Source organism: Lasioglossum baleicum, chromosome 1 (assembly GCF_051020765.1).
Source record: "Lasioglossum baleicum chromosome 1, iyLasBale1, whole genome shotgun sequence".
In the NCBI taxonomy this organism is placed as follows: domain Eukaryota; kingdom Metazoa; phylum Arthropoda; class Insecta; order Hymenoptera; family Halictidae; genus Lasioglossum; species Lasioglossum baleicum.
This window is the reverse complement of record NC_134929.1, coordinates 18,595,955-18,609,146: the sequence shown is the minus strand read 5'-3', so window position 1 is coordinate 18,609,146 and position 13,192 is coordinate 18,595,955. Positions and strand designations below refer to the sequence as shown.

The following is a 13,192-nucleotide window of genomic DNA, read 5'->3' as shown; positions in this document are numbered from 1 at the left end:
TTGATATACTTACATAAGTTTCGTTGGACAACAACCGTGTCTGAACATCCACAACTGATGCTCAACATATCGATAATTTCTTTGAGCCGAGTTATGGCTGTTGGTAGATCCGATGAATTCTTGTTCGAGACTTCGAATATAATTCCATGGAGCATACACGATCACAGAAGTACTGTTTATAAAAAGAAAGAATAAGAAACGCAGTCGACGTTGTAACGATTCGCGGAAAATTGTCGCTCGCGTATTTCAGAGGAAAATGGAGAGTATCTTACAGCTTAGCCTGTTTCATGAGGCGCTATAATACGTGTCGCATGTAAAATACAGGATTACATAAACATTATTGTACGAACAACTACCGGGAATTTGAATTGCGATGAAACAAATTGTTATATACATCTGTTATGAAATCCAGAAGCCCATTTGGTGGTTACATCATCGACGAATCGAAATCAACTAGTTTCTGTTGCGTGATCAAACGCATTTAACACTAGGTTTACGGGACTTGTCAAAATGACGGGTTCTAATATTCTTAAGGCGGTAAACTCGTTTCCAGGATTGTAAGGGTGCGGGATTCGCCTCCTCATTTCTCGATAATAAACATTTTTTAGTAGTCAAAAACGCTAGATAAAAGATCGATCTAGGGCGCTATCTCCCTCAAAAGCCCTATTTGTTCGTTTACGAGGCGTAATTTGCATTATTCGGCGGCATGTAGCTATTTGAAAATAGCTACATGCGCAGTTGTACGCTTCCGAATAATGAAAATTACGCTGCCGAATAATACAAATTCGGATCACCCCGGATCAACCTCGAAAGATGGACAACACGTGCGACAGACCCACCGAATCAAATCGATGGAATCATACACACACACAAACTTTTCTATTTTATTGTATAGATAGATAGATAGATAGAAGAAGACATAATAATAATAGAGGAATGTGAAATGGTTATTTCTAGAGGTCCGTAAACCTAGTGTTAACTCGTTAATGCCGGTTCAAGGAAGCGGTTCACAGCATCGCAAATGAACGCGGTGTGATCGACCGAACTCGGGACTAATCGGTCCTGGCAACAAGAAAAAAAGAAGGTTTCGACGAAAAGTTTCCCGTGAAAGGTCGCAGCACTCGTCCGGATTAAACGTAGGATTTCGGTCGGAGCGATCCACCGAAACTCGGAATTCCTGATGGCGGATAAATAGCACCGGCATTGTCCAATTTGCTCGTGACGTTAGCTTCTCGTTAGCCACGGCGAATTTCGATCGATCACCGGCGAATTTCGCAGCGCCCGCGTGCCGTTCAAGTGGACGCATCACGGATGCATCGTCGGATAAAAAATTCTACGTGCATGCGATCGAGTAACAACAAAGCGGTTGTACAATTATTGGCGAGCCAGTTCAGACTGGTCGTTATTAGACTGCGGGGAAATCACGTTTGTAGATTAATTGATCAAAATAGTTTCCTACACTTCGTTCGTTGTTCTGGCAAATACACGGTAGTGAGGCTGGTGAACTTCAAAAATCGAATTTCTACCTGTTATGAATGCATCCGAGTTCCTCTATTCATCGAATTCGATGTCTGGCGATTTTTCGAGCTTCCCATTGCTGTTATAAACAATGCAAGGTACTTCACAACTCTTGTAAATACATTCTTTTCAATTTGTCAAACCTGACCCATTGTACTTGCAGTTTGAAATGAATACTTACTATTACATGAACTTATACAACGAGCTTGCAGGTTAACAAAAATATATAAAAAAGCTTTTTAAAAACCACGCTTATATTACAATGCACTAAAAAGGAGAAAATAATTTTTTTAAACATTAGTGACTATAAACAAAAGCGTGGAGCGCTAAACTATATTGACGTAATCTTCGCACACTGTTATTTATAGTCACTAATGTAAAAAAAAATTATTTTCTCCTTGTTAGTGTATTTTAATATAAGCGTGGTTTTTAAAAAGTTCTCTTTTATATATTTTTTTATTTTCTACCTTTTACTCTGTTTTAAATGAAACGCAAGATATAGTAATACTGGTATGAAACAGAGTAAGATATAGAAACGCAAGATATGGAAATACGCGAGAAAGAATGAGGGGATGAATCCGAGAAACGACGTCTCTTGATGGAGTCCGAAATTGTCCGAAATGGAACTGAACGAACGGAACACCACACTGACTGAGCTCCTTCTGTGCGAAATGGGCCAGTGGAGTGGGGATGAGTCGGAGTGGGAACGCGTAATGGAGTAGGAAGCGCTGGCACGCGGAGTGGGGATCGCTGAACGCGATCACGTACTACCGAGTATCGCGCGACGAGGTGTGACGGTTAATATTAAAATTTTTTTTCTCCTGAACGCACAGTTTTTTTAAAAATTTCTTTTTTAATATTGCATTGTCATCCAGTTCTGAGCTATGTTTAAAGTTTCAAGTGTCTAGCTCCTCGGGAAGTGGTTTAAAATTCGATTACAAGATTTGACGCATGCAACAACAACAGCAAGCTAATATAAGCGTGGTAAAAAGGTTTCACGTTCCTGGTTGAATCGATGGACATCGAGAATTCAGTCACTAAATAAACGAAGAATGACGCATGACGTACTTTACATATACGGGATACAAGCCTGCGAATCTACAATTTTTGCCTGGCTTTATGAAAAAATATCTGCTTTGTATCTCGTAAACTGTCCATCGTATCGAGTAGAACTTTTTTGTAGATAATTTTGTTCCGTCGATTTCCGTAGAAAGTTGATACAGGAACACATAAAAGACCAAAGAAAGGTGAACATATCGTGTCAGGAGTCGAGCGGGGCGCTAAAAAGCAGGATTGATTTTCACAGGTTGAAAGCGTCAGACCCCTGGATGGGGAAACCGGTGTTCCTGTAGTTTTTTATTTGTTCGTTTTAAATTCAACCACGCAGCCGGGCAACTTTGCCGGTTTAATAAAGAATAACGTATGAGGGGGTTAACGGGGCTAGAATCGGGCAAACGTCACGCGGAAACCTCTTTCCTTCGAGATTAAAAATTTCCGTAGTTTGACGCTGCTGGTCGGCCAGCACTATCCCTCTCTCTTTCTCTCTCTCTCTCTCTCTCTGCTCTTGTCGCATTTTCCCACGACCCTACAATATTAAGAGCGTTCATGGCGACGGTCCATGCAGATAGAAAAATCTCACCCGCGTGTCCTTCGCTTGTTTCCTCCAGCTTCGGTTGCCAATTTGGCTGTCTAAACTTCAAAATGTCTGATTTTAATTCATCAGCTGATTTTTCAGATTCGACTCTTTAACTCCGAATTTTATGAAACGCTTTTGTCGATAAACGATTTTCAGAGGAAGCTTCTCCTTTTTCATTTTCTCCTTTCGTTTCCTTTGGAGAGGGACCAACATTTTATTGCACAATCTTGTAGTTCGACTCTTTGAAAATGTCCCTGTGAGATCATGTCGATTTTTCGCTTCTGATTGCAGATTTTCGAGCACGATAGGCAGCTTGCATGGACCTTCGGTGGACGGTCTTCATGCAAGGGCCGCAGACACCTAGTCAAGCCGGAGAGGGTGAGTTTACTATCAACATAACAATTAATAATTAATAGAATTACACGGCGAATAAGCGGAGTGTATTTAATTAAATACAGTGGAAACGTGTAATTAACTAATTACCGGGATATTGTTATATATTATGTAACTGATATAACTCTAGAACAGGTACATCAGCAGTGTAATTACCGGGACATTAAACCATGACATCGCAAATATATAGTGTACACATTATGACGAAGACAAGGAAGTCAACACTCGGCAATAAATTGACGATAAAAGACTCTCGCTTACACTTAACCAACTTTACAGTGCTCATAAATTTATTGAATAATTGTACACTGATAAAAATCATTTCTTTACACTTGGAGACTAATCGTCAGTAAAACTGGGAAGTTTCACAATAATCAACGATGTCGTTCCTGTGCTCGAGACAGCACAGTGTGTCAGAAGCAAGGAATTAAACCGAGCATTCTTCTTTTGTTTGAGGAGAGCCAGTCGCGAACTGGCGGGGGATTGGGTTTCAGTTTGCTAGCTCGTTTCGCACAGGTACGTACTAAGACGATCGATTCGAATCCCCCAGTGACGTAGCAATCTTCTCGACGGTGCTTTCGCGGGCTAACGGTTTCGTTCAGGGCGCGCGGTAATTGTATGGAATCGCGGGAGAAATTACGAAGAATCTGTATTCCACGCGAGGCGTATCTAATGCTTCGGAACGTTCTGGAAGACCATAGACAACCATCTTTTCGTTCGAAATTCTACTCTTTGCATCCTCGCACATCCTCCTTATTTCACATTGTGCCTAAAAATCCGCAGTGTAATTATTAGACTGCGGACCTTTATGCAAAATAAAAATGCACTAAAAAGTATGAAATGATTTCCATTTAATTGATGTGGATACACACGAACTTAAATACAAGACAATCTTTTCGGAGACGGCGCAAAATTGAAAATTTTCGACACTGGAAATTACGAAAATCCTTAAATTCTTCTACATGCTTGCACATATTGATGTATCTTCTCTTCCCACGGCTATTGATTTCCCAGTCCACTATATTCCAATGAAACCATAATCAGCAACATCTGTCATTTGGAAAATTTTCAATTTTGTGCCGCCTCCGAAAAGATTGTATTTTATTTAAGTTCGTGTGTATATTCACATAAATTAAATAGAAATTATTTCACACTTTTTAGTGCGTTTTTTCGAAGTCGGATCAATTTTTTTTTATAAAATTTTTTTTCACACTTTTTAGTGGAACGAGCAGAGTTTGTAGAACACCATTGGATGGTTTTTCGGTCTTATTGGTTATTTGCAATAAAAACCGCAAAGAATGAGAAAATGTTTATTTTCACGGGACCACCTCGGGAACATACTATACAAGATGCAGAAGCTTTCGTCCTGATTGGCCCGTCCATCTCGGCGTAATCGGTGAACATGGTGAACATACATAGAAAAAAAAACGAAAAGAAGGCAGATACAGATCGAATTGAGTAACCTCCTCCTTTTTCGAAGTCGGTTAATAAAAATGTTTTGCATTGATTGTGGAAAGCAGGGATAACATAAGAATTGATTTCATCCCTTAACGACCTTGCTACGATAAAAGCAACATTACAACATTATTAAATTTTTTCATATCTTTACTGTTTTATATTTCATGCGACCAATTTCTTCATAAATGCATAATGATCCGCAGTCTAGTGATTATAATGCACCGAGTGACTCACGAGAAACGTCTGATTTTCTGTTTCTCGTGTAATCTAGTTCTGGGAGGAACATGTTCCGGGTATGTATTTTCAGAACTGCTCGTTCGCGAGGTGTTGAGGAGTGTCCGAAAATGAATGGTTACGAGTGCATATGCAGACGCAAACGCTATAATAGCCAGGCCCGCACGAGCGGCTGCCTATTCGCCGGGAACCAAGCAATTGAAATTGGGTCATTACTTCCGACGATGGCCAGTAGATGTTTGGCAATGCCAGTCGACGAATTTTCGTTCTTGGAAACGTGACATTTAGATCGTGGCTCGGGTCCAGGCCAATCACGCCTCGCCGAGGAATTAGCTGGTTTCAAGAACAACCGCGCCCTGCCCCTATTCTCTCTGTCTTCCTCGTCGCTCTTCTTCTTCCTCTCTTTTTGTTTTCCGTTTCCTGCAATCCAGGATGAATTCCCGAAAGACAGGCGAAACGAACGAGGCCAACCAGAGCCCACTTTCCGCGAAATATTCATTGGCAGCGAAGCTTCGCCCAATTGGGACGGATCGACTCGTGATAATGACCCACGCGAGTCGTCTTCCTTTCGTTTTCCTTCTCCTTTTCCTTTTCCTCTTTCTCCTCGCCGCAACCTCGCTCGATATCCTCCATTTTCCGATGTACGCAAGCTTCTTGCTTCTTTTCTTTCATTTTCATAGCGGAGTTTCCTTTTTTTCCAGCGGAAAATAGCGACCTCTTTCGCATCATTCTAAAATAGAAGGCGCTAACTCGCTCGAAATCTTGTACAGGTTTTGATTGTAATTTTATCAAGCACTTTGCCTCGTTCCTTTCATTTCAGTGGTTCCAATCCTTCCATTTGCATCTTGAAACGTCTGCTTTCTTGGCGAACAATCGCGGTCTCTTTTGCATTTTTCTAAAATAGAAGGCACTAACTTATTCGATCCGTTATGGCAGACATTTTTTACCACGCTTATATTAACTTGCCGTGTTGTTGTATGCGTAAAATCTTGTAATCGAATTTTAAACCTCTTCCCATAGTACAATCTTGCTGAAATTTTGTATTGCCGATGACAATATTTGCCCGTCATACTCGTGGGATCAAAAATAACTAACCTGACCTAACCTCTTCCCATAGGAATATCCAAAAGGATATTTATTTATTGGCTATACAAACGGGATAATAAATTACCTGATCATGACACAATATTTACCTTTTTACAAAAGATCTTGGTTGAAGTGGTAATTAAAATCTATTACAAGATATGCAAAGACTAAAAAGTAGAAAATAAAATATATAAAGAAAAACCTTTTAAAAACCACGCTTACATTAAAATGCACTAAAAAGGAGAAAATAATTTTTTTCCTGGTTCTCCATGAAATACCGAATCCAGTTAAATGATTAATATTATTTGTCCCCAAAATTTTAAGCAATTAATTCTAAATTTCTTCTGTTATAAAAGTATTGTCGGAATAGATGGAAAAATTTAATATAAATTTAAATAAAATCGTGACATTAGTGACTACAAAAATAAAAGCGTGGAGGGCCAAACTGTATTGACGTAATCTTCGTGAGCGCTCCACGCTTTTATTTATAGTGATGATTTTATTTAAATTTATATTAAATTTCTCTATCTATTTTATAACAGAAGAATCCAAATTTTGGGGAAAAATATTATTGATAATCATTTAACTGGATTCGGTATTTTATGGAGAACCAGGAAAAAAATTATTTTCTCCTTTTTAGTGCATTTCGATATAAGCGTGGTTTTTAAAAAGTTTTTCGTATATAATTTTCCTTGCATTATTTCACAATAAAAAGAACGAACTAGTTTACTCGAAACCTTCCACAGACCTTTATCATGCTCCTTGGATTGCCGAAACCCTATCAGTTCGGATAAACTCGGAATAAGATTTCCGAGTGTAAAAAATAAGCTGAGAGAGATTGTTTTCATGTTTTGCGAAATTAATTGAATACGACGTTATTTATATATGTACATCGCAATAATTTAGCATTCCCCCTGTCTCTATATAATTAAATTTTATCAATTGTGCAACAATTGCAGATTTCATTACTATTGAATGCAGCAATTATTGCCAAACAGAATTGTTAATACCGTTTCATATATTCAGCGTGTATGCAGAGTATACAAGCTTGCAGTGGCGTGCAAAGTAAAAACGACTTTCGAGGTCTAATTAAAACTTCTGTTTATCAATCACCGAGCTCTACATATAACAAAATAAAGTAATTTTTCACTGTTCTAATTTTATTGGAATAGTCCGTCCGAGTGACTAGATTATCGATTTGGAACAATAATGATGACGACAATTCATGATTAAATCATAAATTCATAATAAAATAATAAATACAATTCAATAATAATTACAGTAAAAATAATGAGGACAACTTATATAACCTTCACAGTTCGGTTAATTACACATTTATTATATTTTTCCTCGAAAAACGAAGATTCAATTGAGAAAGAGAGAATGAAGATGCTTTGTTTGATTTGTCTCTCGTCAGACAGGTATTTCTTATTCGAGGACACCGGACGAGAAATTCCATTAAACAAATTGAAGACAGTATGTTTTTTTTTTTATCAGATAGCGGTTTCCTTGCATTCGAGGCCACCCCCGTTTGAGGTGAACTGCAGCCGAGAGAAATTCCTCGAGCGAGCGAACTTGAGGAATGATTATAACAGTAATTACGACGCGCAATCGCCGGGTTTTACAATCATGTAATATCGTGTTACAAAGGAGCAATTATGAAGGAGATTGTTATCGAGTCCTTTACTGCAAAGATTTTACGTGGAAATCGTTTTGCGGACAATCTGTGTTCCCCGTGCCGCTGCAATTTCATTGGTGGATAGTTTCCGGCTGGATCGATAAGTTTTAATTTCCTGATGGTAAAATACTGTCATTCTTTATCTTAGAAAGCTTTCGTACCGATTGAAACTAATCGAGAAGCTTCTGGTTTAATCTAAACAGCGACAGCCATACTTGTCGATCTTAGAAGCTGCAGTTTTAATATTTGAAATAGAAACAATCTAGAGGTTGTTCAATATTGTGATTAATCGAATAGCTTCTGGTTTAATCTAAACAACGACAGCCATACTTGTCGCTCTTAGAAGTTGCTGTTTTAATATTTGAAATAGAAACACACAATCTAGAGGTTGTTCAATATTGTAATTAATCGAATAGCTTCTGGTTTAATCTAAACAGCGACAGCCATACTTGTCGCTCTTAGAAGTTGCTGTTTTAATATTTGAAATAGAAACACACAATCTAGAGGTTGTTCAATATTGTAATTAATCGAATAGCTTCTGGTTTAATCTAAACAGCGACAGCCATACTTGTCGCTCTTATAAGCTGCTGTCTTATAATAATATTTGAAATAGAAACAATCTAGAGGTTGTTCAACATTGTAATTAATCGAGAAACGTTAGATGTAAATCATAGAGGAGGATCAATTTGAGGTTTACGCAGCACTAAGACTTCATCTTGTAATTCTGGCTCCACGTGGCTAATTATTACACCGCGGAATTTTATGCAGAATAAAAATTTCCCAAGTCTGTTGTAGGCGGTTGGAGTTAAATGAAAATGTATTTTCTCTTTTAATGATGTAAAAAGCTGAAAATAATATAACGATGTCCTGAAATTGTTCGAGTGGCTTATCAATTTCGTATTTGACGTATTAAATGCGTAAAAACGAGTTTAGTTCATTTTCGTCGTCGGTTACACGGTCATCCAGAAGATAGAACGTAGAAATCAACATCGCACCGGTGTCCGAATATTTTCTTGAACGTTTCAGAAAATGCCACGACGAAAGACATATCGGTTTGCTCGTATGAGATTTTTCTATCTGGAACGCTTATTCGTTCCATTGCATTGCGGGACAGTGGCATAAGCACCGGAGAATCTCGCAAGCAGAGTGGCCACAATAAAAAGATGTAACCAGGAAAAAGGCGACGGTGCATGAAAGCCGCAGAATCCGGGGTCACGCCGATAGGTCACCGGCCTGTGGCGAATATCCTGCGAAATAACGCCGCAAGAAATCTCGGATTTATTTTCTGTACGGATTCTCGTTTAAACGGTTACCGGGAAGTTTTCCCTTGGAAAAAGAAGCACTACCCCGGTTTTTTTTTGTGTATAAAACCACATTTTATCCGGCAATCGTAGTTATTTAGAAGCACTTAGCCTCGGTAGATATGTCGGAGAAATTCACCGAAAAACTCCTGGAATTTTTTTTTTGAAACGATCTTTGCTTTTTCTGTCGGATTCTATTCGATTCGAAAAAGGAATATTTCATAGAAATATTCTTGACAATTTTCATTCGGATCAAGAATATATTGGTTACATGATTAAATGTGTCGGTGTTTAATCAATTATTAAACATTTACTAATTTCATGTCCATAAAATTTGAAAAATCATAGGAAGCAGAAATGTTTAATTTTCGAGTTAAAATAGCTCTCGAATATTTTAAGAAATATTCTCCGTTTCGTGAGCATTGTTAACTTCGTGACAAATCGAGTTGAGAACGAGAAAGGAACTAAAAGAACACAGGGAAAGATCGTAAGGCGCTAGGGCCGTTTATTTTTGAGTTCGATGGTTATATCTGCGCGTAAAAACCGCAGGGATGTAACTTATTAACACAGAACTTCAAGAGAAGTGCTTTATGTAACGTAATAAACGGTTCTCTCCTCTTCCTTGAGCAAGTAAAGAGAACCGGCCTGGGTAGACGCAAGATTTTCGGCGAGAACAAGGAATTCCAGTTAGAGGAAGGCAACTTTGCATTCCTTAACGTTGCAAACTTCATGCATTTCTCCAGCGGTGCCGAGGTTTCGCTTCTGGAAATTCTTGCATTTAATATCTTGCTTTAAATAACCGTTGCGAAATGCTGGTTGCGGCACGAGGTGTCGTTAATGGACGTGCGAACTTCTAAAAATTGTTGAACAATTAGAGAAAATGTTCTTCACACCACGGTGCGCAACACTACTCCTACATTATCTAGGAAAAACTTATTTGGGTAAAACATATATTTTAAATTTTCTTTATGTTTGTGCATGTAACCTTTTAAATTATAATTTTTGGAAAATCTTTCTTGCATATCATTTCATAAACCAATGCTTGTAATTGATTATAAAAAATCAGGTCGTTTGGTACAATTATAAAAAAGTTATTCTGTTTCAAAGGGCGTACGAATACTTTTTACACCCACTGTATACTATTATTATTTTTGTAAATTGACGGAAATCGCTTTTACTGCTCCGTAAGCGTTAACTGCGACGCACAGGCTGGAGGGTCCATTTCTGTAACTGGTCGGTCGTCAGCTGAACGTTTCAGCAGCGTGTAAAATCGCGTTCTCGTTGGTTTGACGGCGTTTCCCTGGGACAACATTCGCCGGCCGTCAAAAAGCGTAGACGCGGTGAACGATCTGACATTTTAATCGCGTCCGTTCCATTCTTCAATTTCTTCACGTGCGATGGAAACTGAAATATTGTAACGGGGCAACGATATTTTAACGATGCATCAGATTCATTCGTCGAACGAAAAAGAAGAACAAAACCGTCGTTTCGCTTTATCATTCGAGGGATGCAACCCTTCCATCTCTCTCTCTCTCTCTCTCTTGCGTTCGCTTTCTACCTCTCTTTTTCTCTCCTTCATCACTTCATCCTTTATTCCAATCACAGGCAGCCGCATACGCGTCCCAGTTCTCCTCTCCGGCATTCAGGGCTTTCTTCGATTCGAGCGAAATGTTTCAGAAGCAATTTTTCACTGATGCACGAAATCACGGTTCGTTTAAAGCATCGCGGGAACGTGTAATCAGGCATCCCGGTTCGCGCCTAATTAATGCTTGTTTAAGGTCTCTGTGACGCTGGATGTTCCGCACGCGCGTTCGGGATCGGAGACGAATTTTTGCCCGCGGTACGCTTCTAATTTCGTTCGCGAACATTTTCGTTTCGTTTTCAAACCGTCTCGCTGTTCCACCGGGTCGAAACTCGCTCTGTATTTGCTCGGCGTTTAGTTTCGACAAATAAATGTCCGCCTCCTCTTTCATTTTTCGTTGCACGGCAAACGGTATAAACATCGCGTCCAAATACTACATAGCAAGAAACCGCGCTCCGTTGTGTTCCGTGTCGATTGCGTGAAACAAAAGTCGAACATTTTATTTAGACACTAGAATTAAGAATTAACTCGGTCTTTTCCAATTGATTTTTTCAAAGATGTCGTAATTACAATCTGTCGCGATCGCAATAGTATTGACAGACCTGTTACGAAATAGTTAAATAAGTTCCCGAGCGATTAACAGGATTAAAGCAGAGTGTCGGGACGGTCCAGGAAATTGAAGTCTGAAATCCCTACGCGAAGGAGAGACTCGCCCGGCAACTATTAAAGTATTAATTCACTTTTTAAGCTGATTTGGTCCTCGAACCTTTCATAATTGCAAGAAGGTGGATTTATATGCCGTCGCAAGCCACTCTTGCGTCATACGGATTACTCTCCCCCCTCTTGGTACCATGTTATTATTTCAAAATAACCTTGCTAGATTATACTACTTTACTGTTAATATGTCTCCTGAATAATCGTACGCTCTAAGCATCTTCTCTTATTTAATTGTAGATAATCCACAGGGATTTTCACGTGAAATATTCTTTGATCAATCAGTCAAGCAATGCGGATTTTTAGTGACACGAGAATAGAAATATAGGAATTCAAAATAAAGCAAAATTATTTAAAAAAGCGTGTGGTTCGCGCGGTTTCGTCTTACAATTCCGGACATTTCGGTTGCGAAGATTCGCAGGCCACTTTGCGGCGAAGAAAGCGTTGTTTAAATATTAAAATTGAGAAATTGGATTTGCTGGGATTCTTGGGAGGGTTCGTTGACAAAGGCGGAAACCGTGGGAACAGGGATAGTAGTAAGAACAAGGGGTTGCGACGAAAATAGGGGATACCAAGGTTCCGGCCTCGTCCCAGTTCCCCGACAAGCAGACATTCAACCGCGAAACCGAAGTTCCGCGGCTTTATGCAAATTCGCGCGCAACTTTTAACATTTGCGCTGGCTGACTTTCTCGTTAGGTGTTCCTCGGCGACGGGGCTACACCGTTTGGCGACGTGTTTAGCTAATCACACCGTCGACGGAATAAAGAAAGCCCCTGTCTTGAGGAACTTACGTCGAGGAAACGTGCTGACGCGAAATCTGCACTGGCTCCCTGCTGACAAAGTTCGCCTAGCTTCTGGTAAAAAATTTTAAATAAATATACTGTATTCTATGAATTTCTCTCTCTCTGTCTAAAAAATGAGACTGGTTCCATTAAGAAATCATCAAGATTAACGTCACGGTGATCTGTCAAAGATCACTTTGAGAAAGTTACTTTTTTGGTACGTGCTGTCACGAAATCTGCACTGGATTTTCCACTGAACAAAAATTTGAAATAAATATGCCGTATTCTGTGGACTTCTGTATAAAAAATGAGCCTGGTTCCATTAAGTAATCATCAACATTAACCTCACGATGATCTGTCAAAGATCATTTTGGGGAACTAACGTCGAGGAAAAGTGCTGTCGCGAAATCTGCGCTGGTTTCCTGCTGACAAAGTTTGTCTAGCTTCTGGACAAAAATTTGAAATAAATATGCTGTATTCTGTGAACTTCAGGATCATCAAGATTAACCTCACGATGATCTGTCAAAGATCATTTTGGGGAACTAACGTCGAAGAAAAGTGCTGTCGCGAAATCTGCGCTGGTTTCCTGCTGACAAAGTTTGTCTAGCTTCTGGACAAAAATTTGAAATAAATATGCTGTATTCTATAAACTTCTGTCTAAAAAATGAGCCTAGTTCCGTTAAGAAATCATCAAAATTAACGTCACGATGATCTGCCAAAGATCCCGCGAGATCGTCGAATTTCATAGGTATTTCAAAGAGCTAATTCTCGCAGAGTCTTTGAGGTTTGAATATGTAGAATTCAGATGAA

At 39.2% G+C, this 13,192-nt stretch overlaps 1 protein-coding gene across 1 annotated transcript in view; it reads left to right on the top strand.

Moving 5' to 3' along the window:
* Positions 1–13,192, top strand: part of Hs3st-a (Heparan sulfate 3-O sulfotransferase-A) — a 146,554-nt gene that overhangs the window by 73,894 nt on the left and 59,468 nt on the right. Inside the window, exon 2 of the mRNA XM_076423173.1 lies at positions 3,446–3,532. The gene's annotated coding sequence lies outside the window, so the exon portion shown is untranslated. The remainder of the gene's footprint in view (positions 1–3,445; positions 3,533–13,192) is intronic.